A 26,484-nucleotide genomic window follows, 5' to 3' on the forward strand; every position below is an offset into this window, starting at 1 on the left:
AATGCAGCACTACTTTACCACAGTAGGCGGGTGCCAGCTCCTCAGGCTCGATCACAGCCAATTGATAACTTCAAAAATGGTGCGGCACTCCAAATATCCAAAAAATAACTATTTATTCCACATGTCAAACAGTGCGACGTTTCAGCCCCTCTTGCTTGCATGCACACATACATAAACAGACCTACACTCATATAAATATCAATACAAACAAAATGAAAAACTTTATTAAAACTTTTTTGGGGATTGGAAGCTTTTTTTTTTAGATTGGAGGCTCCATTATACATACACTGTACAGCAATCATACATCCATTATACATACACTGTACAGCAATCATACATCCATTATACATACACTGTACAGCAATCATACATTCAGTATACATACACTGTACAGCAATCATATATCCATTATACATACACTGTACAGCAATCATACCTCCATTATACATACACTGTACAGCAATCATACATTCATTATACATACACTGTACAGCAATCATACATACATTATACATACACTGTACAGCAAGCATACCTCCATTATACATACACTGTACAGCAATCATACATTCAGTATACATACACTGTACAGCAATCATACATCCATTATACATACACTGTACAGCAAGCATACCTCCATTATACATACACTGTACAGCAATCATACCTCCATTATACATACACTGTACAGCAATTATACCTCCATTATACATACACTGTACAGAAATCATACATTCATTATACATACACTGTACAGCAATCATACCTCCATTATACATACACTGTACAGCAATCATACATCCATTATACATACACTGTACAGCAATCATACATCCATTATACATACACTGTACAGCAATCATACCTCCATTATACATACACTGTACAGCAATCACACATTCATTATACATACACTGTACAGCAATCATACCTCCATTATACATACACTGTACAGCAATCATGCATCCATTATACATACACTGTACAGCAAGCATACCTCCATTATACATACACTGTACAGCAAGCATACCTCCATTATACATACACTGTACAGCAATCATACATCCATTATACATACACTGTACAGCAAGCATACATCCATTATACATACACTGTACAGCAAGCATACATCCATTATACATACACTGTACAGCAATCATACATTCATTATACATACACTGTACAGCAATCGTACCTCTATTATACATACACTGTACAGCAATCATACATTCATTATACATACACTGTACAGCAATCATACATCCATTATACATACACTGTACAGCAAGCATACCTCCATTATACATACACTGTACAGCAATCATACATTCAGTATACATACACTGTACAGCAATCATACATCCATTATACATACACTGTACAGCAAGCATACCTCCATTATACATACACTGTACAGCAATCATACATTCATTATACATACACTGTACAGCAATCATACATCCATTATACATACACTGTACAGCAAGCATACCTCCATTATACATACACTGTACAGCAATCATACCTCCATTATACATACACTGTACAGCAATTATACCTCCATTATACATACACTGTACAGCAATCATACATTCATTATACATACACTGTACAGCAATCATACATCCATTATACATACACTGTACAGCAAGCATACCTCCATTATACATACACTGTACAGCAATCATACATTCAGTATACATACACTGTACAGCAATCATACATCCATTATACATACACTGTACAGCAAGCATACCTCCATTATACATACACTGTACAGCAAGCATACCTCCATTATACATACACTGTACAGCAATCATACATCCATTATACATACACTGTACAGCAATCATACATTCATTATACATACACTGTACAGCAATCATACATCCATTATACATACACTGTACAGCAAGCATACATCCATTATACATACACTGTACAGCAATCATACATTCATTATACATACACTGTACAGCAATCATACCTCTATTATACATACACTGTACAGCAATCATACATTCATTATACATACACTGTACAGCAAGCATACCTCCATTATACATACACTGTACAGCGATCATACATTCATTATACATACACTGTACAGCGATCATACATCCATTATACATACACTGTACAGCAAGCATACATTCATTATACATACACTGTGACTGTACAGCAATCATATATCCATTATACATACACTGTACAGCAATCATACATTCATTATACATACACTGTACAGCAATCATACATCCATTATACATACACTGTGTCTGTACAGCAATCATACATCCATTATACATACACTGTACAGCAATCATACATCCATTATACATACACTGTACAGCAATCATACATCCATTATACATACACTGTACAGCAAGCATACCTCCATTATACATACACTGTGACTGTACAGCAATCATACATCCATTATACATACACTGTACAGCAATCATACATCCATTATACATACACTATACAGCAAGCATACCTCGATTATACATACACTGTACAGCAATCATACATTCATTATACATACACTGTACAGCAAGCATACCTCCATTATACATACACTGTACAGCGATCATACATTCATTATACATACACTGTACAGCGATCATACATCCATTATACATACACTGTACAGCAAGCATACATTCATTATACATACACTGTGACTGTACAGCAATCATATATCCATTATACATACACTGTACAGCAATCATACATCCATTATACATACACTGTACAGCAATCATACATCCATTATACATACACTGTACAGCAAGCATACCTCCATTATACATACACTGTACAGCAATCATACATCCATTATACATACACTGTACAGCAATCATACATCCATTATACATACACTGTACAGCAAGCATACCTCCATTATACATACACTGTACAGCAAGCATACATCCATTATACATACACTGTACAGCAATCATACATTCATTATACATACACTGTACAGCAATCGTACCTCTATTATACATACACTGTACAGCAATCGTACCTCTATTATACATACACTGTACAGCAATCGTACCTCTATTATACATACACTGTACAGCAATCATACATCCATTATACATACACTGTACAGCAAGCATACCTCCATTATACATACACTGTACAGCAATCATACATTTATTATACATACACTGTACAGCAATCATACATCCATTATACATACACTGTACAGCAATCATACATCCATAATGCATACACTGTACAGCAATCATACATCCATTATACATACACTGTACAGCAAGCATACCTCCATTATACATACACTGTACAGCAATCATACATTCATTATACATACACTGTACAGCAATCATACATCCATTATACATACACTGTACAGCAATCATACATCCATTATACATACACTGTACAGCAATCATACATCCATTATACATACACTGTACAGCAATCATAAATCCATTATACATACACTGTACAACAATCATACCTCCATTATACATACACTGTACAGCAAGCATACCTCCATTATACATACACTGTACAGCAATCATAAATCCATTATTCATACACTGTACAGCAATCATACATCCATTATACATACACTGTACAGCAATCATACATCCATTATACATACACTGTACAGCAAGCATACATTCATAATACATACACAGTGACTGTACAGCAATCATACATCCATTATACATACACTGTACAGCAATCATACATTCATTATACATACACTGTACAGCAATCATACATCCATTATACATACACTGTGTCTGTACAGCAATCATACATCCATTATACATACACTGTACAGCAAGCATACCTCCATCATACATACACTGTACAGCAATCATACATTCAGTATACATACACTGTACAGCAATCATACATTCATTATACATACACTGTACAGCAAGCATGCCTCCATTATACACACACTGTACAGCAAGCATACCTCCATTATACATACACTGTACAGCAATCATACATCCATTATACATACACTGTACAGCAAGCATACCTCCATTATACATACACTGTACAGCAATCATACATTCATTATACATACACTGTACAGCAATCATACATCCATTATACATACATCGTACAGCAATCATACATCCATTATACATACACTGTACAGCAATCATACATCCATTATACATACACTGTACAGCAAGCATACCTCCATTATACATACACTGTACAGCAATCATACATTCATTATACATACACTGTACAGCAATAATACATCCATTATACATACACTGTACAGCAATCATACATTCATTATACATACACTGTACAGCAATCATACATCCATTATACATACACTGTACAGCAAGCATACCTCCATTATACATACACTGTACAGCAATCATACATTCATTATACATACACTGTACAGCAATCATACATTCATTATACATACACTGTACAGCAATCATACATCCATTATACATACACTGTACAGCAATCATACATTCATTATACATACACTGTACAGCAATCATACATCCATTATACATACACTGTACAGCAATCATACATCCATTATACATACACTGTACAGCAATCATACATCCATTATACATACACTGTACAACAATCATACCTCCATTATACATACACTGTACAGCAAGCATACCTCCATTATACATACACTGTGCAGCAATCATACATCCATTATACATACACTGTACAGCAATCATACATCCATTATACATACACTGACTGTACAGCAATCATACATCCATTATACATACACTGTGACTGTATAGCAATCAAACATCCATTATACATACACTGTACAGCAAGCGTACCTCCATTATACATACACTGTGACTGTACAGCAATCATACATCCATTATACATACACTGTACAGCAAGCATACCTCCATTATACATACCCTGTGACTGTACAGCAATCATACATCCATTATACATACACTGTACAGCAATCATACATCCATTATACATACACTGTACAGCAAGCATACCTCCATTATACATACACTGTACAGCAATCATACCTCCATTATACATACACTGTACAGCAATCATACCTCCATTATACATACACTGTACAGCAATCATACCTCCATTATACATACACTGTACAGCAAGCATACCTCCATTATACATACACTGTACAGCAAGCATACCTCCATTATACATACACTGTGACTGTACAGCAATCATACATCCATCATACATAAACTGTACAGCAATCATACATCCATTATACATACACTGTGACTGTACAGCAATCATACATCCATTATACATACACTGTGACTGAACAGCAAGCATACCTCCATTATACATACACTGACTGTACAGCAATCATACATCCATTATACATACACTATACAGCAAGCATACCTCCATTATACATACACTGTACAGCAAGCATACCTCCATTATACATACACTGTACAGCAAGCATACCTCCATTATACATACACTGTATAGCAATCATACCTCCATTATACATACACTGTACAGCAAGCATACCTCTATTATACATACACTGTACAGCAATCATACCTCCATTATACATACACTGTGACTGTACAGCAATCATACATCCAATCCATTAATAATGGATTGGATGTATGATTGTTGTACAGTCACAGACACAGTGTATGTATAATGGATGTATGATTGCTGTACAGTGTATGTATAATGGACAGGGCTGTCTTTAATTTTGATTGGACCCTGGGCAAGCAATTTTTTTGGGGGGCCCCCCGGTCCCCCACCCCCATCCCACACACACTCGGGATCAGTACAGGATCAGTAATGTAATGTATGTACACAGTGACCTCACCAGCAGAATAGTGAGTACAGCTCTGGAGAGAAGGTGTGTTCTGCTGAGCTCCAGAGTTTCCCAGAGAAGCAGTGATTTTCTTCCACCCCTCCCCAGGTGTGTGGCAGACACCTGGGTAGGTTTTCCTGCTATGGAGCCCCGGGAAGCTGGGGCTTCATCTTGCACCCCCCCCCCCCCCCCCCGTTCTCGGCTGGCGGGGTGTGCAAAGGAAAATGCAACAGCCAGTAGTCAGGATGGGGTGAGGAGATCCACCAGGGTCCACAGCCATGTGGGGCCCCCTCCCCGACCTCAGCTGGGAGCTGCAAAGCTTCCAGCAGAAGCTCATCCAGGCAGCGGAGTGGAAAGTCTGCATCATAGTTACATAGTTACAAAGTTACATAGTTAGTATGGTTGAAAAAAGACATACGTCCATCAAGTCCAACCAGGGGATTGAAGGGAAGGATGTAAGGGGATAAGGGAAAGGGATGTAGTTTTATAATTCTGCATAAGCTTTAATGTTATTTTGTTCCAGGAATGTATCTAACCCTGTTTTAAAGCTGTTAATTGTTCCTGCTGTGACCAGTTCCTGAGGTAGACCGTTCCATAAATTCACAGTCCTCACGGTAAAGAAGGCGTGCCGCCCCTTTAGACTAAACCTTTTCTTTTCCAGACGGAGGGAGTGCCCCCTCGTCCTTTGGGGGGGTTTAACCTGGAACAGTTTTTCTCCATATTTTTTGTATGGGCCATTAATATACTTATATACGTTTATCATATCCCCATATCCAGCCTGTTTCCTCAGAACCCCAGCAATGGGGGGTAAAGGGGCCCAAAGAATCCCTGGCCAGCTTTGGGTCCAAAATCCAGGCCAAGATGGCTCAGTATGAACAGCTCGGAAAACAACTAAGAGGCCTCAGAGAGGAGCTGAAGTTTGCAAGACTGTTGAGACCCAATTAGCTCCGAGCAGGCTATAACTACCCCTCCCCCTTACTACAATAATTAATTAAATAATAACTGACACAACAACAATTCAACTTTTCCGTGGGTGGGGATCGGCCACAGCTTTATTTATAAAATTACTTATATAAATAACAATTTAACTGTAACAAAGACACCGATTGGCTTCTTGCCAACCCGAGAGGTGCTGCCACACTATCCTGTGTGGAGGTCTACCCCGGGTTGACCCCGCTTTCACCGTCTTCTTACCGCCAAGCTGTGACTTACAATAAACAGAGATACAAAAAGGGAGGGAGGGAGGGCAAAACTCCGGGTCCTGGGCAGATTGAGGGGGGAAGGGAGGCACCACAGCTATAAATACCCAGGGGAGGGCCTTTGAAAGCCCGGGAAACTATTAGACCCCTGATTGGTGCACTCCTTCCCCCCCACCCATGGGACATACCACTATAGTTAGCAACAAGTTTTTACAGGCGGGGGAGGGGGCTAAAAAACATTGCCTGTATATTTCTTAACCCCTTAACTGCTCACCAGTCAGGGGGCAAGCTAGTTATGCACAGCTTGCCCCTCCAGACTGTTGAGACCCAATTAGCTCCGAGCTGGCTATAACTACCCCTCCCCCTTACTACAATAATTAATTAAATAATAACTGACACAACAACAATTCAACTTTTCCGTGGGTGGGGATCGGCCACAGCTTTATTTATAAAATTACTTATATAAATAACAATTTAACTGTAACAAAGACACCGATTGGCTTCTTGCCAACCCAAGAGGTGCTGCCACACTGTCCTGTGTGGAGGTCTACCCCGGGTTGACCCCGCTTTCACCGTCCACCCAAGAGATACTGGATAGCCAACACCTGGGGCCAACTCAGCCCCCCGAACACACCCAACACATTTCCTCTCCAGGAAAGTCGCCCAACACATTTCCTCTCCAGGAAAGTCGCCCAACACATTTCCTCTCCAGGAAAGTCGCCCAACACATTTCCTCTCCAGGAAAGTCGCCCAACACATAACCTCTCCAGGAAATCCGAGGTACCTGCCGCCAGGTCCTATGTTTTTGCATTTTATTTTATTTTTTGTAATTTTTATTTTTTTTGTATTCACTAACTCTTGTGTGAACTCATTTCTCATTTCTCGCCCATACACCGAAGAGTGCCGCAGCACTCGCACCACCTTGCGGAAAGCCGCTCGCAAAACAAAAACACATGTGGGAAACATCAAACTGGGCGAAAATAGCAACGCAACAAGCAGATCGCCCGCGCCCCACGCGCTGCGCTACCCTCTCCGGAAACTGAGCCCTCTCCGCCGACACCGACACAAAAAGAGAGCGAATCCCAAACTCACAACACCCCCTCCTACAAAGAGAAGCCAAAACCCAAAACAGACAATCGAGGGCGGGGAGCATAAAAGAAAAAGAGGTGGGGGGGGAGGCCCCCACCGCAGTCCAATCAACAATAGGACGACAACAGGAAAAAACAGTCATTCGTGGACCCTCATGCAGCACAAGCTGTGTGTCCCAGATCGCCTAAGCAATCTCGGACCGACGGACCTGAAAACGCACAAAATAGGCACCCAAAAAACACATCAGACACCCAAGTGTCATGGAAGGAGACGAGGAGAAAGAAAGTGCCCCATCCACCTAGCCCCGAAAAAAGCCAGCGCAAAACCTCGGATCAGAAAAAACGACGCAAAAGCGACAACCAAAAATCCGACCCACAGCCGCCACCAAGCGACCCAAAAACTGATAGGAAAAAATGGTCGCCGACAGCAAGGCCACCCGCTCACGGGCCCAGCCCCTAGGTATACACCAACATCCCACCAACCGCAAAGCAGAAAAGAAAAATCACCCCCCGTCATGCGGCAACCTCACCCCACTGGATCGCAGCACAGTGGGAAAGCACCCTTTTTTTTTTTTTTGCACTGAGTAGTAGGTGATTCACATGAACAGGTGAAGATACCCAGCGTCACATACTAAGAATGTTAATTGGATACATGCAGAATACAGCCCAAATCTCGAACGTCCTTGGATAGGAGACACAGCAGTTAACTTATTTTATCACAGCCTATCAAAACGAAATAGGAAGTCAAACAGCAGAACCTTGTAGGTACAAAAAACAAAACCCCTATCCACAGACACACTTGGAACCTTCGGGACCCTCCTTGACTGTAGACATCCCGGCCTCCACACCAACCCCAACTACTCGCAAGCGCCTCACCGTGAGTGCGACCAAGTCGCAGGAGCCACTAAAGCGGACCAAGAAATACACCAATCTCCACGATGACCCACAGGCCGAAAATTTAACCACAACTGTATCACTCAGTCCTACCCCGGGACCCGAACCCGAGGTGGTCTCCCATTCCACAGCCACATGAGCAAACCTTCCGACTCCACCCGAGGGAGCAACCTCCGGAACCACTGCCAGAGAACGGGACAAAGCGTCAACACCCAATACCGACCCCAGGGAGTACAGCCGCAAAATAAACCTTATCTCCAAACAGCGAAGCACTAGGTGCAACAAGCCGAGCGCAGGAAGAAAGCCGAAAGAAAGAAATAATAACAGTGACAACGCCCCAAATGTCAGACCGACAAAACGCCCCCGATCACTCAAATCACACCCAAAAAAGAAAAGCATCACCAAATTATAGCGCAATCAAGCACAGGGGCCACGCCAACCCACACAGTACCGTTACAATCCTAGAACATGAACTGCTGAAGCAAGCACCCAAAGTCCCACAACCAACACCAAAGGAAAAAGCACAAACAAAAAACCCAAGCATGGCAGAAACCCACTGACTACCAAGACACCCAGTAGTAAACCACCCTGCAGCACCACTGGAAAACCAAAACACCACACCAACAACCAACCAAACCAGCCACACCCGGGAACAGAGCGAGCTCTCCATGAGCTGCAACGGGGGACTGAAAGCAGGCCTGTCCACTGCATCACGCCTGAAAAAAACCCAACCAACCGGAACGTCAGCCCTTAGTGCACCAGGGGCACATATGCGGGGGCACAGATACCACACACCCTCGGCGGCCAGAGACAACCTGCAGGAAAAAACTCCGCCCTGAACCACATTCCACGTGGAACATTCAGTAAACCAGCAAGGACCGGAACCGGGGCACATAGCGAGCCCTGAAGAAACCAAAACAGAGAAAACGCAATTACTCCCTGACCATAGGAAAGCAGCAAACCAAGGCCAACAAGGCATGCGGAAGACATGCTAATCTCCTCAAAATCGTTCCAATTTTAACATACATGCTGCCGAAGCGAGCACAAAATATGGACGCTTCACAAATTTGCATGTCAGCCTTGCAGCAACAAACCACACCCCAACAAGTGTAGAGCACAGGAGAATCGCCCTCCGGAATACCACCACGAACAGAAGAAACCACACAGGCAAGACAAACGGAGACACAAGCAAAACCTACCCCCAGAGACTCAAGCGAAACCTACCCTCCGCCACATCAGCCAAAGCACCCAGCACGACATACAGGAGTCCCATGCCTACATGAGATTGGGCGAAACAGGAAAAAACAGCAGACAAATATACTAGGACAATGGAGCAGCGGAGAGAGACTACAACTTAAGATGGAGAGATAAACCAAACAAAGGGGGAGAAAACCCAAAGAAACAAAACCGTGACTGGGTGGCAGCCACCGATTCAGGAAAAGGAACATGCCTACGGGAGCTAAGTCAGCAAAACCCCGGCCACCTAGAGCGTAAGGCCAAAAGACCACACACCCAAGCGCGCACCGCAGAAAATGATACCCTACCAAAGCACCCCGTCAAGAAGAGACGTACCCAACTCACAACCAGAGACCAACACAGATATACACCCATATCCGAGACCCAAACTCAACAAACACACGGGAACAAAAGGACGAACACTACACAGACGTAGCAATAAGCACACAAACCAGGGAAGGGGCAAAGCCCCACATCAGAAGACTCACCAATTCCAGAAAATGGAGAAGCACAACAGAGGGAAGAACCACTTCACCACCGCCGCAGGCGTGGGACAAGGCACGCTGGAGACCGCCGGGTCGCGGGCACTCGGCCGCCGCACGGAACGGCGCCGGAAACCACGCCGGGAAAACAGCAGTAGAGGACTCCGAGGGAGAACCCTGCGGGAAGAACCGAAACACCTACTCCCCGCAGGTGAACAGAAGGCCCAAAAAACACCGCCTGTGCCGCCCCCCAGGACCAGAGCGAGAGCGGCGACAAATACGTCTATGCCCCCATCCGGCCCCAGAGGGGGGAAGAGCAACACGAAATCAGGGGAGCACTCCCTACCCCTCCACGGGGGGCATTGGAGAGGCAGGAGGAAGGAGGACAGCAGTGGCAGCAGTGGGGGAAGGGGGGGGGTTGGGAACTCGGGGCAGAGAGGTGATGGGGAGGCGTGGGGGGGGCGCAATGGATGCAAGAACCATGGGGAGCACTGGAAGAGCACGAGGAAAAAGGGGGAGGGGCAGCAGCAGCAGTGGGCAGGGGGGGAGTGCTAGTGTGGTGGGGGTAAGGAGCCGGGCAATGGAGTGGGGACGGTATGAGTGCTCATATAGTTGGCGTTGTGATCTGAAGCTGTCCGCAGTACCATTGTCGTTTCGATCAGAGTTTGAGATCGCTGTTTTTCATATTTACGGTATAAAAAGGGGTCAAAAATACGCTATTTTGGACTGTGAAATTTATTTATTCAAGTAATATTACTTATTTATGTATTTTATTCATTAATTAATAAATTTGTAATGTTTTTTTTAATTTTTTTTTTATATTATACACGTACGCCATAGACGGAGCGCCTTAAATGACTATATTAATTAATTAATTTTTTTAATTAATTAATTTATTTATTTATTTTTTTATACTACGGACATGTAGGCACGTGGCGATACCACACGTGTATGTTGTTGTAATATACAGTATTTTATGTATTATTATTTTATTTATAGATTTTAATTTTTTATCATTACTATTATGGTATTTTTCTTTTCTTTTCTTTTTCTTTTTTTTTTTTATTATTTTTATTTTTTATTTTATTTTATGATGTGGAAAAGGGGGGTGATCAAACGTGTAAAATTGCAAGGGTTAAAAGATCTTTATTAACTTAACTATTCAAATACTTCAACAGTTTTTTTTTTTTTTTTGCAATGCTATAGCTCCCCTAGGAGCTATAACACTGCACACACTGAACCTGACACCGATCACTTGCCATGTAGTAACATGGCAATGATCGGTGTTATCAATGATTGATTGCTCAAGCCTGAATTTCAGGCTTGGAGCAATCAATTGAGGAGCGGACGCGCAGGAGGCAGGTGAGTGACCCTCCTGCTGCGTCCCAGCTGATCGGGACATCGCGATTTTATCGCGATGGTCCCAATCAGCCCGCTGAGCAGCCGGGATGCGTTCAATTACATTTTCAGACGCGGCGATGACTTTGATCGCCGCGTCTGAAAAGGTGATGCCGGACATCTGCCAGATCGGCGATGTCCGGCATTATCAGGGGTCCTGGTCGCTAATAGCAACTGGGACCCAACAGCTATAATGCGCGCTCACTATGTGAGCGCGGATTATAGCTGGGGACGCGCAAATGGACGTTAATAAACGTCCATTTGCGCAAACGTTAAAGGGGGTTAAAACAGCAGCAGCCACCCAGGGGCCGCCACCTCCAGAGCGGAGGGGACAAACAGGCGGGAGGGGGGGTTATGGTAAGGACCGCAACAGGGGGGGGGAGGCAGACGAAGGGGACCGCAACAGGGGGGAAAAAAGAGACGGACGGGGCAAGTAGGTAATCAGAGCCTGCTCCAGGAGCACCCAGGAGAGAGGGATCAAAGTACAGGCAGGGGAGAGGGCAAAAGAACGGGACAGGGCTCAAAGGGATTACAGTGGGAAAGGAGGGCAGGACTGATAAGAGGTCCGCCAGCCTCCTGAACCCGCCAAGGGTGCAACAGGAGGGGAGGCCAGCTCAGCCACAAGGGAGCATGCCAGCCCTCACCCATCTGCTCCATCCAGGCCACAAATAAGGGGCAGACACATACCAGCCAGCAGTCAAAACTCCGGGTCCTGGGCAGATTGAGGGGGAAAGGGAGGCACCACAGCTATAAATACCCAGGGGAGGGCCCCTGAAAGCCCGGGAAACTATTAGACCCCTGATTGGTGCACTCCTTCCCCCCCACCCATGGGACATACCACTATAGTTAGCAACAAGTTTTTACAGGCGGGGGAGGGGGCTAAAAAACATTGCCTGTATATTTCTTAACCCCTTAACTGCTCACCAGTCAGGGGGCAAGCTAGTTATGCACAGCTTGCCCCTCCAGCTACCAAGCAAACAATGCAGCAAAGACCAAGAGGGCAGCATTTTCCACCAAGGTGAGAGCTCTGAAGAAACAGGTGGATGAGATTGTTAGGCTGAGATCGGACATTGTGGAGGGAGGTGGTATACTCAGCGAGAGACTTGTGAACAAGGATCGTTTCTCCAGCATGAAGGTCTCAGGACAAGTGAGTAACCAAGATGACTGCCAGAGTGAGGAGGAAGAGATGGAGGGAGGTGAGGAGGGGGATTAGAGTGAGGGGGATATGGATACTGGACCTGTGTGTACCACCACTACTGTTACCCCAGACCCCCCACTTACCCTCAGTGAGGACTATGTAAACCCGGCTCAGGTGGCCTTACCTCCCTCCAGTGAGGAGGATGATGATGATGATGACGGCAGTGACTGCAGTGATGGAAGCGGCTTGGCAGATGGGGGTCTCCTGCGGGCAATTGTTATGCAGGAGTCCCCCACCCGTCTGGAAAACTTTTCCTTCGGGGATGATTTGGGCCCAGAGGAGAAGGGAAAGAAGAAGAAGAAAGGAAAGGGCAAGAAGAGGAAGAAGACACAAGGAGTTAAGTTTGTCTTTTCTCCCTTCCAGCAGTCTGGGTCGGCTGAAAAGGGTGCTGGGTCCCCCAATCTGCCAGACCCCGTTTCTGTAGTGGAGCGGGGCCAGCATGGGGGATACAGTAGCGCACCCAAAATGGCCGCGGGTGCTATAGAAAAAAAAGGGCACCCTCCTGTGAGGGGGGAGGGTGTCCAGGCACCGGAAAATGGCGGCAGATTCACCCGTTCGGGGGGCGGTCCCCTGGTTGAAGTGGGCGGTACAGGTCCTGGCACCGCAGGGCACTCTCCTGTGAGGGGGGGGGGGGGGGAGTGTCCGGGCGCTGGACCTTGTTGGTTCAGGGGGCGGTCCCCTAGGTGGCGTGGTTGATACTGGTTCTGGCGCCAGGGGGCACTCCGCTATAAAGTGGGAGGTTCCCTGCACATCAGCTGTAGCGGGAGTTAGTCCGGAGGGACAGTCTTTTTGTGAGGGGGAGTGGCCACCCATTTCAGAGGCGGAGCCTGTGTCTGCACCCAAAGACACAGGAAGAAAGAACTATGCAGCACCAATCCTGAAACCGGCAACCCTTAAACATGAAGCAAAAGACCCAGCCAGCCCAGTCTGTAACACTCCAAGGGAGAGTGAACGCAAGAGTGAAAGTGAAAGGAAAAATGTGAATAAAAATGGTAATGTGCAGAATGTGAGTTATAGTGGTGTGCATGGGAGGAGTTGTGGTAGCAGTGTTGATGAGGGGGGTGCAAGTAGTGTGCAAGAGAGGGGTGCAAGTAGTGTGCAAGAGAGGGGTGCAAGAGGAGTGCAAGAGAGGGGTGCAAGTGTAGTCCAAGAGAGGGGTGCTAGTGAAATACAGGTGAGGAGTGGTAGTGGAATGACAGAGAGAGGTGTTATGGCTGTTAAGAATAAGGGTCCAGGTTTGGCCTCTGGGTCAGTTCCTGGTTCGACTGCCCCCCCGGTAGTGGCTGCTTCTCAGAGAAGCTATGCCAGCGTCACTGCCGGGGGATCAGGGGGATCCCCATCTCCGTCTGGCTCTGGGGGTCACTTGCAACAGCGCCTCCTGGAGGCTCTACGTAGGGGAGACAGGTCAATCCATGTAGAGGGGAGGGGTGAGGTTGACCTGTCTTTTTGGATAGAAAGACATGGCTTAGGCGCCTTCCGAGAACAAAACGGGGAGGTGGTCTGGTCCCTCCCGACATCCGGCCAGGAAAGTGGCCGTAGGAATGTGGTCCGTTTAGTGTGGAGGGGCGAAGATGCGCGTCCGCCTCGGGGTAAGGTGGTTGAGCTCCTCCTCCGGATGGAATTCAGGGCAAGTGACATCTTTGCCCTGATCCACCCCTATGGTACTTCCGAGTTTGACATCAGCTTTGTTCGGCCAGAGGGTCTGGAACTTTTCTGGTCGAATTATGAGGTGGTGAAAAGCGAGCCCGGCTGGCGGGATTTCGCCGTAAAGGCGATATCCCGTCAGAATCTGGCCAAGAAAGTGACCGTTTTGACACGTAACGAGTCACTATCTTGCTATGACATTATGACCTGGCTTAGCCGATATGGGGATGTGACGGACATGCCAAAAAAGAACTATGACGAACATGGGATCTGGTCTGGGGCCTGGACGTTTTCCGTCAAACTGAAGCGTTCGGGGAGCACTGTTGCCCACATCCCATCAGCTGCTTTTCTTGGGAGAGACAGAATCCAAGTTTTCTACCAGGGGCAGCCCAAGGTCTGTCACAGGTGTGGCAGCCCCACTCACTTTAGCGCAGCCTGTACCGTGCAGGTCTGTGCACTGTGCGGTGGGGTAGGTCATCTTGCCGCATCCTGTAGGCAGATCAGGTGTCATCTGTGTGGTGTCTTAGGACACCCTTTCAGCCGTTGTCCTAGCGCCTTTGCCCGTGCGACGGTCACCTTGGCTGGGGAGAGCAGTAACGTTGCCTCAGCTGGGGAGGGCACGGGTGCGGGTGAAGGTGCAACAGGGTCAGTGAAGAGGAAAAGTCCCGCCAGGCTGAGGCGGGAGGCTAATCGGAGAAGGAGCAGGGAACTGGAGAGTTCCCATGTGGCAGGGGTAGCTTCTGGCCCTGCTCCTGAGGTTAGTCCTGAAACTGCTGAGACCCTGGGGGAGAATGTGCTGGAAGAGGAAATGGGGAGAATCTGTAAAGAAGAGGGCAGCAAGGCCGATCTTTCCGATTCCTCCCACTGTGAAAGTGTGGATGAGGAGGGTGAAGAGAGGCCAAAAAAGAAGGGCAGTAAAGGGAGAAAGAAGAGGTCGGAGCCCTCTAGTCCCCGTGCTGCGGACCAGGTCCCAAGCGGAAGCTTACCTGCCCCCCCTCTGATTGATCTGTCTAACCGGTACTCTGTCCTTGAAGACATCTCCTCCCCCTCCTTGAAGGGGGGGGGTCAGGGATGGGGTGCCTGAAGTGGGGGAGCCTCCAGGGGGAACTGGGCCCTGTCCTGATGGGGCAATTTCCGCAGGGGATGGGGCCAAATCGGAGCCAGGCGGAGATGGGGATTATAAAATGGACCAGTCAGAATCAAAAAAACGGTCCAAAGACAAGGAAGCCTCCTCATCTGGGGATGAGGGGGTAAAGAAGAAACAAAAATGAGGGGGTTAGGGCCGTCTATCTCAATCACCCATGATGGCGGCACTCACCCCATTGACACTGGCATCTATTAACTGTGCCAGTATAAAGTCTGATACGGCTAGATTCGCAGCCTTTGATTTTCTCGGCCGTGTTGAAGCCGATATTTTGTATCTGCAGGAGACCAGGTTGTCAGATCTTGCCTCTCTGGTAAAAGCCAGGAGAGAGTGGAGGCGTGGCCCCTCCCACTGGTCTCTTGCGGCTGAGCCGTATAGTGGGGTGGCGGTCCTTTTTACCGCTCCTGTTGAATGCAGACGGGTTATTGAGTTAGAAATGGGGAGGTGCCTGATCTTAGATGTCCTCATGAAGGGGCAAGAGCTCCGGCTTATTAACATCTACGCCCCACAAACCAAGTGGGGCCGCAAAGATCTCTTTATGAGGATTAAGCCCTTTCTTTTTACAAGCCGACAGGTGATCTTTGGAGGGGATTTCAATACTGTCAAAAGGTCCCAAGATAGGAGAGGCTCCAATGATCGGTTGGCTTATGATAGCATAGCTCTCAATAGCATAGTTAGGGTAGCTCGCCTAGAGGACGCCCACATCCGGAGCCCCTCAGGCCACGCGGGTTTCACCTATCATCGAGGTAGCTGCAGGTCTAGAATAGACAGGTTTTATTTGAAGGAGGAAGCTGTCTCTTCTGCAGTGTCCGTGGTTGAGGTGGAGTTCTCCGATCACTGTATGATTTTGTTTTCCCTGAATGTTTCAGAGACCCCTCGGATGGGTAAAGGTTATTGGAAGCTGAATTCGTCCCTCCTGGAGGAAGCAGAGGTAAGACAGTCCTTTGAGGATTTTCTTCAGAGTCAGGTACCTTTACTGGGCCTATGTAGTAGTAAGTCAGAGTGGTGGGAGATATTCAAGAAGCGGGTTGCGGGGTTCTTCCGCCAGCTCTCGAGCCTCAGGTCCCTGAATAGGTATCGCCTGTATCAGGGACTGAGGAGGAAACTCGAGCTTCTCGTCTCGACTGGAGGTAGCCGGGAGGATATCTCCAGAGTGAAGTCCTTGCTGATGAGGTGTCAGTACGATAGGCACGCATCTTTGGTTTTTGAGAGGGATTTCGGGAAGTACCGCTCGCCCGACCCTTACAGAAACTGTAAGATGTCAGTGAGTAGTAAAGTCATTTCAGGACTGATTGATAGTACAGGATCTCTGAATCGGTCCAGATCAGGGATCTTGGAGGTCGTCAGATCCTTCTACTCGCATCTCTTGGGAAGGAAGGATCTAGATCGAGACGGGATGTCGGCTTTCCTGGCTGAAACCATTCCTGAGCCAGGGGTAGACCCCTCTCTTGATGTTTTGGCAAAAAAAATCAGGGAAGAGGAAGTGAGACTGGCGATTGAGGGGCTTGCCCCCAAAAAGTCACCAGGTCCGGATGGCTTAACATCCGAGTGGTACAAGACCTTTAAGGAGTCTTTAGCTCCCCTCTTGACTGAGGTATTCAATGAGTGTCTCTCCTCGGGCACTCTGCCGAAGTCAATGAGGAGGTCAGCCCTGATTCTTCTCTCAAAGGGTAAAGATCCCAGCCATATTGAGAATTGGAGGCCCATAGCTCTTCTCAATACGGACAGGAAGCTTCTGGCAGAGATACTGTTTAATCGGCTGGTGAAGTTTGCACCCCGGCTCCTTTCGGGGGCCCAGCACTGCTCTGTTCCAGGCCAAAGCACCTTAAGTGCTGTTCTCGGTGTCCGGGAGGCAGTGGAGCGGAGTAGTGCAGGTCTCTGGAAGGGGTACTTGCTGTCCCTGGATCAGGCCAAAGCATTTGATCGGGTGAACCACGAGTACCTCTGGTCCGTCCTCCTGAGATATGGCTTACCGTGTGCTTTTATTAATTGGCTTAAGACCTTATATGCAGGGGCAGAGAGTTTCCCGCTGGTGAACGGGTGGTCTGGCCGCTCTTTTGAGGTGGGGTCCGGAGTCCGTCAGGGTTGTCCTTTGAGCCCGCTTTTATACGTGTTCGCAATTGATCCCTACGTCCGGAGGGTAGATTGTGGGCCGTTGGCGGGAGTCGGGATGAGTCTGGCGGAACTGGATGTCGCCCAGAGAGTGGTGGCGTACGCTGATGATGTCACCATTTTCGTTTCCTCGAGAGAGGAGGTCGATGTGGTGATGTCGGAGGTGGAACGCTACTCGGAGGCATCCGGGTCTAAGATCAACCGGGATAAGTGTGAAAGTCTCTGGCTGGGAGGGGGAGATCCCACTTTTGATCTCCCGGACACCCTCCCAGGGCCCCAAGACTCAGCAAAAATTCAGGGCATCACATTCGGCCAGGATGATTATCCCACCAAAAACTGGGATGGTAAGCTACAGGATGCCACTCATAGGGTGGATCAGTGGAAGGGTTGGTCTATGACCCTCAGGGAAAGGGTACACCTGATCAAATCGTATCCTGCTCCCCTTGTTTATCTATCTTGGCAGTGTATGTATCTTGCCAGATGCCTACTACACTAGGATCTACAGCCTGTTTTTCCAACTGTTATGGGGGAACAGGATGAACCTAGTCAAGAGAGAGGTTCCGTACCGCACAAGGAGACTAGGGGGTTTATCTATGGTAAACCCTGTGGTGTTCTTAACAAACACCTTCTTGAAAGCTAACATTTCAAACCTCTGGTCAGAGAGGGCTCCTCCGTGGGTACTCTCCTGCAGGGAATGGTTTCGGCCTTTCTTCCAGGAATGGGAGACAGGAGGGCAAGTGAAGGACCTCCGTACGCCCCATGGGCATCTTCCGGCTTACGCTACCCCGACTCTGAAGGCGATACGTCGGTGGGGTCTGGGAGTGTGGGAGATCAGGACCCAGTCAAGGCAGTTCCTTGACAAACGGGTTCTGTTGACCCACTTCCAGAAGCCTCTGGCGCTCAGGGACTGCACAGGTCGGGATCTGAGGGTGGGGTTGTATCTCTTAAATATGAAAAGGATCCCCCAGAAGTTTTGGGACTTGGCCTGGCGCTGCTTTCAGGGGAAGCTATATGTGAGGGACAATTTGAAGTGCAGGAGATCTGATGACCGGGGATGTCCCCGAGAAGAGTGCGGGGACATGCTGGAAAGCATGGACCATTTCCTGCTTCATTGTCCCTTTAATATAAGGGTCTACAACCGGGTGGGCGCTTCCATCGGCTGGAGTCAACTAGGGTCAGTTTATCTTTAGGGATAATGGTAGGGTGAGAGGTAGGGTGCAGTTAGGGAAAGAATATACATTTTGTATGTATCAGGATTGCCTTCCTTCTTCCTGGTGGTGGGCTAATGCATGTGCACCCTAGCTTTTTGTTTTGTTTTCAGATGCTATGGTTATGAAGGGCTTACAGGCACCGAACTTGGGCCTAAAGTGGGTTGTATTGTTTGCTTATGTATGTTAAAGCTGGTAATGGTTAAGTTGGTTGGGAGGAGTTCTAGGTTGGGAGGGTATATTTGTGGGTGGTGGTGGTCTTTTCTTTTGGTGGACCTGGCATGGGTCAGTTGTGGACTGGACATTGAGGACTATGAACTGTATGGAAAAAACTCTGACCCATGTACAGGAGGGCGGGTGGTGTGGGTGAAGGGTCAGTTTACTGTAGAATGTTCTTTTATATTTGTAGGTGTGTTTTATGTTTATTTACAGGTGTATATAGTTTGTGTATAGTATTGTACATAGTAGTGTATATAGTTAGTTATGTATATAGTATGTATAATGTTATGTTATAAAAAAAAATTTTTTTTTTTTTTTTTAAGTATATAGTATTTATAGTAGAGATAGACATGGCAGTCGAACCAGTTTTGTTTTTGTAGTAATGTTTCTTTAGTATCCCGTTGTGGATTTATTTTCTTTGGTTTATATATGTAGTATGTAGTAAAGATGTGTGTAAGCATGTGTGTATTGTGTTTTCTGTGATATTTTCCCGAGTTTGGGTATTTTGAGTTGAATTTAATTTATTTATTTATTTATTTTTGGTTTCTTGGTTAAATGTAGTTAATATATGGATATATATGTGTGCATGTGTGAGTGTGGTATAGTGTTGTTATTATTATTATAATTATTATTTAAAAAAAAAAAAACATGGTGTGCAGTGTGAGTGCTTGTTGTGTTTTCTATTTGTAATGTATGATTTTTCCCGAGTTTGGGTGTTTTGAGTTAAAGCGAAATAGTGCTATATTTATGTTTCTTATGAGTGTGTTGTTTGGCTATGAAAGGTGTAGTTATAATATTTCTAGTTCTAGTAGGAAAGCTGGGCTAGCCGGTTAGGCAGGATTTTTGTTCTTTTATTTAAATGTAAAGTTTGGGTTTATGTTATTTCATGTTGTTGTTTTCCGTTATGGCAAAGTTGTGCTGGTTTATGTTTTGTTATGATTTGTATTTTTCTAATAAAAGATTTACAGGATATAACTCAGGATCAGTACAGGATAAGTAATGTATGTACACAGTGACCTCACCAGCAGAATAGTGAGTACAGCTCTTTAGAATAATACAGGATATAACTCAGGATCAGTACAGGATAAGTAATGTAATATATGTACATAGTGACCTCACCAGCAGAATAGTGAGTACAGCTCTTTAGAATAATACAGGATATAACTCAGGATCAGTACAGGATACGTACGGGGGAGGGGATTATCAGATTATGCAAGTGAGGGGAGGATACCCCCGGCGGTGGGTCCCTTGCTGCGGCCTTGATCCTGGAAGCGGCCGTGTGGGGACTGAGAGGAGCGGGAGACTCTCTATGCTCCGCTCTTCTCTATGATGCCGCCCGTGACGTTGCACCACACGTCACGTCACGTGACCATCTCCCAGACAGCCATTGCGGTACTGGCTGCCTGGGAATGAGTGACGGCGGCGGCGAACATAAAAAGGTAGCGTGCGGCGCAAACCCGCCCCCCCGCCCACTCCTACTAACATTTTGGCCGGGCCCCTGACGCCTGGCCCGCCAGCCTTTATCAGCTTTATGGGGCAAAAGGGGAGAGCTGCTTTTGGGCCCCCAGGAATTACAGGGCCCGGTGCAGCTGCCCCTTTTGCTCCACACCCGGCACACCCTGTGCGCACGCCTATGAGTGTACATGGGTGACAGAGGGGTGTAGAGGAGTGTACATGAGTGACAGAGGGGTGTAGAGGAGTGTACATGGGTGACAGAGGGGTATAGAGGAGTGTACATGGGTGACAGATGGGTGTACATGGGTGACAGAGGGTTGTAGAGAAGTGTAAATGGGTGACAGGGGTGTAGAGAGGTGTACAAGGGTGATAGATGGGTGTAGAAGAGTGAACATGGGTGACGGGGGCATAGGGGTGACAGAGGGGTGGACAGGGGGTGGACATGGGTGACAGGAGGGTGGAGAGGGGAGACAGGGGGTCAGAGGGGTGGACAAGGGGGTAATAGAGGGACAGGAGTGACAGAGGGGTGGACTGGGGTAACAAAGGGACAGATGGGTGAACAGGAGGGTGGACATGGGTGACAGAGTGGGGGTGGACATGGGTGACGGGGGGTGGACATGGGTGACGGGGAGGATTACATGGGTGACGGGGGAGGGATTACATGGGTGACGGGGGAGGGATTACATGGGTGACGGGGGAGGGATTACATGGGTGACAGGGAGGGTGGACATGGGTGACAGGGAGGGTGGACATGGGTGACAGGGAGGGTGGACATGGGTGACAGGGGCGTTGGACATGGGTGACAGGGAGGGATTACATGGGTGACAGGGAGGGATTACATGGGTGACAGGGAGGGATTACATGGGTGACAGGGAGGGATTACATGGGTGACAGGGAGGGATTACATGGGTGACAGGGAGGGATTACATGGGTGACTGAGGGGTGGACATGGGTGACTGAGGGGGTGGACATGGGTGACAGGGGGGGTGGACATGGGTGACAGAGGGGTGTACATGGGTGACAGGTGTGTAGAGGAGTGTACATGGGTGGCAGAGGGGTACAGAGGAGTGTACATGGGTGACAGATGGGTGTACATGGGTGACAGAGGGTTGTAGAGAAGTGTAAATGGGTGTCAGAGGGGTGTAGAGAGGTGTACAAGGGTGATAGATGGGTGTAGAAGAGTGAACATGGGTGACGGGGGCATAGGGGTGACAGAGGGGTGGACAGGGGGTGGACATGGGTGACAGGAGGGTGGAGAGGGGAGACAGGGGGTCAGAGGGGTGGACAAGGGGGTAAAAGAGGGACAGGAGTGACAGAGAAGGGTGGACTGGGGTAACAAAGGGACAGATGGGTGAACAGGAGGGTGGACATGGGTGACAGAGTGGGGGTGGACATGGGTGACAGGGGGTGGACATGGGTGACGGGGGGGATTACATGGGTGACGGGGGAGGGATTACATGGGTGACGGGGGAGGGATTACATGGGTGACAGGGAGGGTGGACATGGGTGACAGGGAGGGTGGACATGGGTGACAGGGAGGGTGGACATGGGTGACAGGGAGGAAGGACATGGGTGACAGGGGGGGTGGACATGGGTGATAGGGGGGGTGGACATGGGTGACAGGGGGGGTGGATATGGGTGACAGGGGGGGTGGACATGGGTGACAGGGGGGTGGACATGGGTGACAGGGAGGGATAACATGGGTGACGGGGAGGGATTATATGGGTGACAGGGAGGGATTACATGGGTGACAGGGAGGGATTACATGGGTGACTGAGGGGGTGGACATGGGTGACTGAGGGGGTGGACATGGGTGACAGGGAGGGATTACATGGGTGACAGGGAGGGATTACATGGGTGACGGGGGGGTGGACATGGGTGACTGGGGGGGTGGACATGGGTGACTGGGGGGGTGGACATGGGTGACTGGGGGGGTGGATATGGGTGACAGGGAGGGTGGACATGGGTGACAAGGAGGGTGGAAATGGGTGACAGGGAGGGTGGAAATGGGTGACAGGGGGGGTGGACATGGGTGACAGGGGGGGTGGACATGGGTGACAGGGGGGGTGGACATGGGTGACTGGGGGGGTGGACATGGGTGACTGGGGGGGTGGACATGGGTGACTTGGGGGGTGGACATGGGTGACTGGGGGGGTGCACATGGGTGACAGGGAGGGTGGACATGGATGACAGGGGGGGATTACATGGGTGACATGGAGGGATTACATGGGTGACAGGGAGGGATTACATGGGTGATAGAGATGGACAGGGAGGTAAACAAGGCAGATATGGCTGACAGGGGGGGGTGGACATGGGTGATAGAGATGGACAGGGAGGTAAACAAGGCAGACGTGGCTGACAGGGGGGGTGGACATGAGTGACGGGGTCGGGGGGGAGGGGTAGAGTGTGGACCTGGGTGACGGTGGGGGGATTTAGACAGGGTTGAGAAGGTGAACAGAGGGGTGGAAAGGGTACGGTACCTTAAGCAAGCCGGCCCGCACAGCTTGCAGTTCCACAGGAGGCACGGGAGTACGGCGCTGGTGCAGCTCGTTCCGCCCCAGGGCACCATATCCGGCTCACTGCGCCGCAAGGGAGAGGGGGACGGAGGGGGACACAGGAGACGGAGAGTGAAGGAGGGGGATGCGGGGGACACAGGGAACAGATGGGGAAGGAGGGGAACACGGGTCACGCGGCAGACGCAGGGGACGGAGGGGAACACAGGAAACGCAGGAGATAGAGGGGGACGCTGTGTGCGCAGTGCGCACGCAGACTTCCCTTCCCCCCTGCGCCGTCAGGCCGGGGCGGGACATTTAAAAAAAAATAATAGTAAAAAATAAAAAAAATCACGGCAAAATCCAGCGGCACCACGGGCAGTGCTGAACGGCACACACGTGTGCCGCGGCACCGCGGTTGGGAATCACTGCTATATACTGACCCCCATATATATGAATGTATACTATATACTGACCACATATATATGAATGTATACTATATACTGACCCCCGTATATATGAATGTATACTATATACTGACCCCCATATATGAATGTATATTATATACTGACCCCCATATATATGAATGTATACTATATACTGACCCCCATATATATGAATGTATATTATATACTGAAACCCCATATATATGAATGTATACTATATACTGACCCCCATATATATGAATGTATATTATATACTGACCACATATATATGAATGTATACTAAATACTGACCCCCGTATATATGAATGTATACTATATACTGACCCCCATATATGAATGTATATTATATACTGACCCCTATATATATGAATGTATACTATATACTGACCACATATATATGAATGTTTACTATATACTGACCCCATATATATGAATGTATACTATATACTAACCCCCATATATGAATGTATACTATATACTGACCCCCATATATATGAATGTATACTTTATACTGACCCCATATATATGAATGTATACTATATACTGACCCCCATATATATGAATGTATACTATATACTGACCCCCATATATATGAATGTTTACTATATACTGACCACACATATGAATGTATACTATATACTGACCCCCATATATATGAATGTATACTATATACTGACCCCCATATATATGAATGTATACTATATACTGACCCCCATATATGAATGTATACTATATACTGACCACACATATGAATGTATACTATATACTGACCCCCATATATATGAATGTATACTATATACTGACCCCCATATATATGAATGTATACTATATACTGACCCCCATATATGAATGTATACTATATACTGACCCCCATATATATGAATGTATACTATATACTTACCCCCATATATATGAATGTATACTATATATTGACCACATATATGAATGTTTACTATATACTTAGCAACCAATCAGATCGCTTCTTTCATTTTTGAATAGGCCTCTGAAAAATGAAAGAAGCAATTTGATTGGTTGCTATGGGCAACTCAGCAGCTTTTCCAGGAAAGTAAAGTTTAACCACAACACTGTAACACTGTCCACCCTGGGACTCGAACCAGTGACGGTTTCCCATCCCACTGTACTGCCGAGACGGTCCTGCTTATCTTACATGCAGTGAGATCCCCATAGACCACAATTAGCCTATTGGTTTTATTGGGCAAAAAATCACAGAGTTGATGCACTAGTCACAGTTCTCTATACCATTAATGAAGGGAGGGCTCAATATTCGCAAATTTGCGCATATGCGCACAAATTTTCACATATGCGCAAAAAAAGCGAATATTCGTAATTATGAATATATAGTGCTATATTTGCAATATTTGCAAATTCGCGAATATGCTATATTCGCGATTAAAATTTGAATTGCGAATATTCGTGAGCAACACTAGTCGCTGCAAATACAGTGAAGGAGTTTAAACATGCATGGGATAGGCATAAGGCTATCCTTCATATAAGATAGGGCCAGGGACTATTGATAGGATTCAGATTATTGGGCAGACTAGATGGGCCAATTGGTTCTTATCTGCCGACACATTCTATGTTTCTATACTGTATGGATATCAGAAAAATGGTTCCAAGCTCTTATTTCTTTATTAAATTCACTACTTTGGGGCAGGAAAGCACGAGAATGAAATATGTTTCTTTAACGTTAGCTGAGCACGATGGGGGTTGGGCACTTTTTTTTTTTTTTAGGTACTTTTTAGCACTAAAATTGCAGACTATTATGAGAAGGAGGGAAAATGTAGTCCTATTTTTTCTCTCTAAGGGTATGTTCACACTACGGAATTCCCGCGGAAATCCACGGGCGGAATTCCGCAAGCCGAATTCCACGGGCGGAACTCCGAGAGCCGAATTCCGCGGTGTGAACTTAACATTAATGTGAATGGGTTTCCGCGAGAGCCGTTCACACTGCGGAATTTCAGCGCCAATGAAATTGTTCCGCCCAAAGAAAGAACATGTTCATTCTTTGCACGGAAGTCCGCGAGCACTGCATAGCTGTCAATGGTGACGGCTCAGTGCCGCCCGGTCCTACCGCCACCGCCGGCTGCCAGTCTGAATCTTCGCTCACTGAATTCAGCGAGCGGAGATTCCATTCACACACTGTAGTGTGAACATACCCTAATGGGTCGTTATAAGGATATTTTTGAGATTTTGGAAGCTGGGATACTCACTACACCCATGCATATCTAGATAATTAAGTATGGGAGGAACTTAAAAAATGTTTAAAATCACATGGAGATTTGACTTTACTTCATTATGGTCGAATAAAGCACTTAAAGAATTCCTTAAAATTAAAGATTCACTCTTTTGGATGAAAAGGGGCTTATTTATGTAAATCAATTATACGCTTTAGGTCAAATAAAGTCGTTTGAAGAG

The sequence above is a fragment of the Hyla sarda genome, unplaced genomic scaffold (genome assembly GCF_029499605.1).
Source record: "Hyla sarda isolate aHylSar1 unplaced genomic scaffold, aHylSar1.hap1 scaffold_967, whole genome shotgun sequence".
Lineage (NCBI taxonomy): Eukaryota > Metazoa > Chordata > Amphibia > Anura > Hylidae > Hyla > Hyla sarda.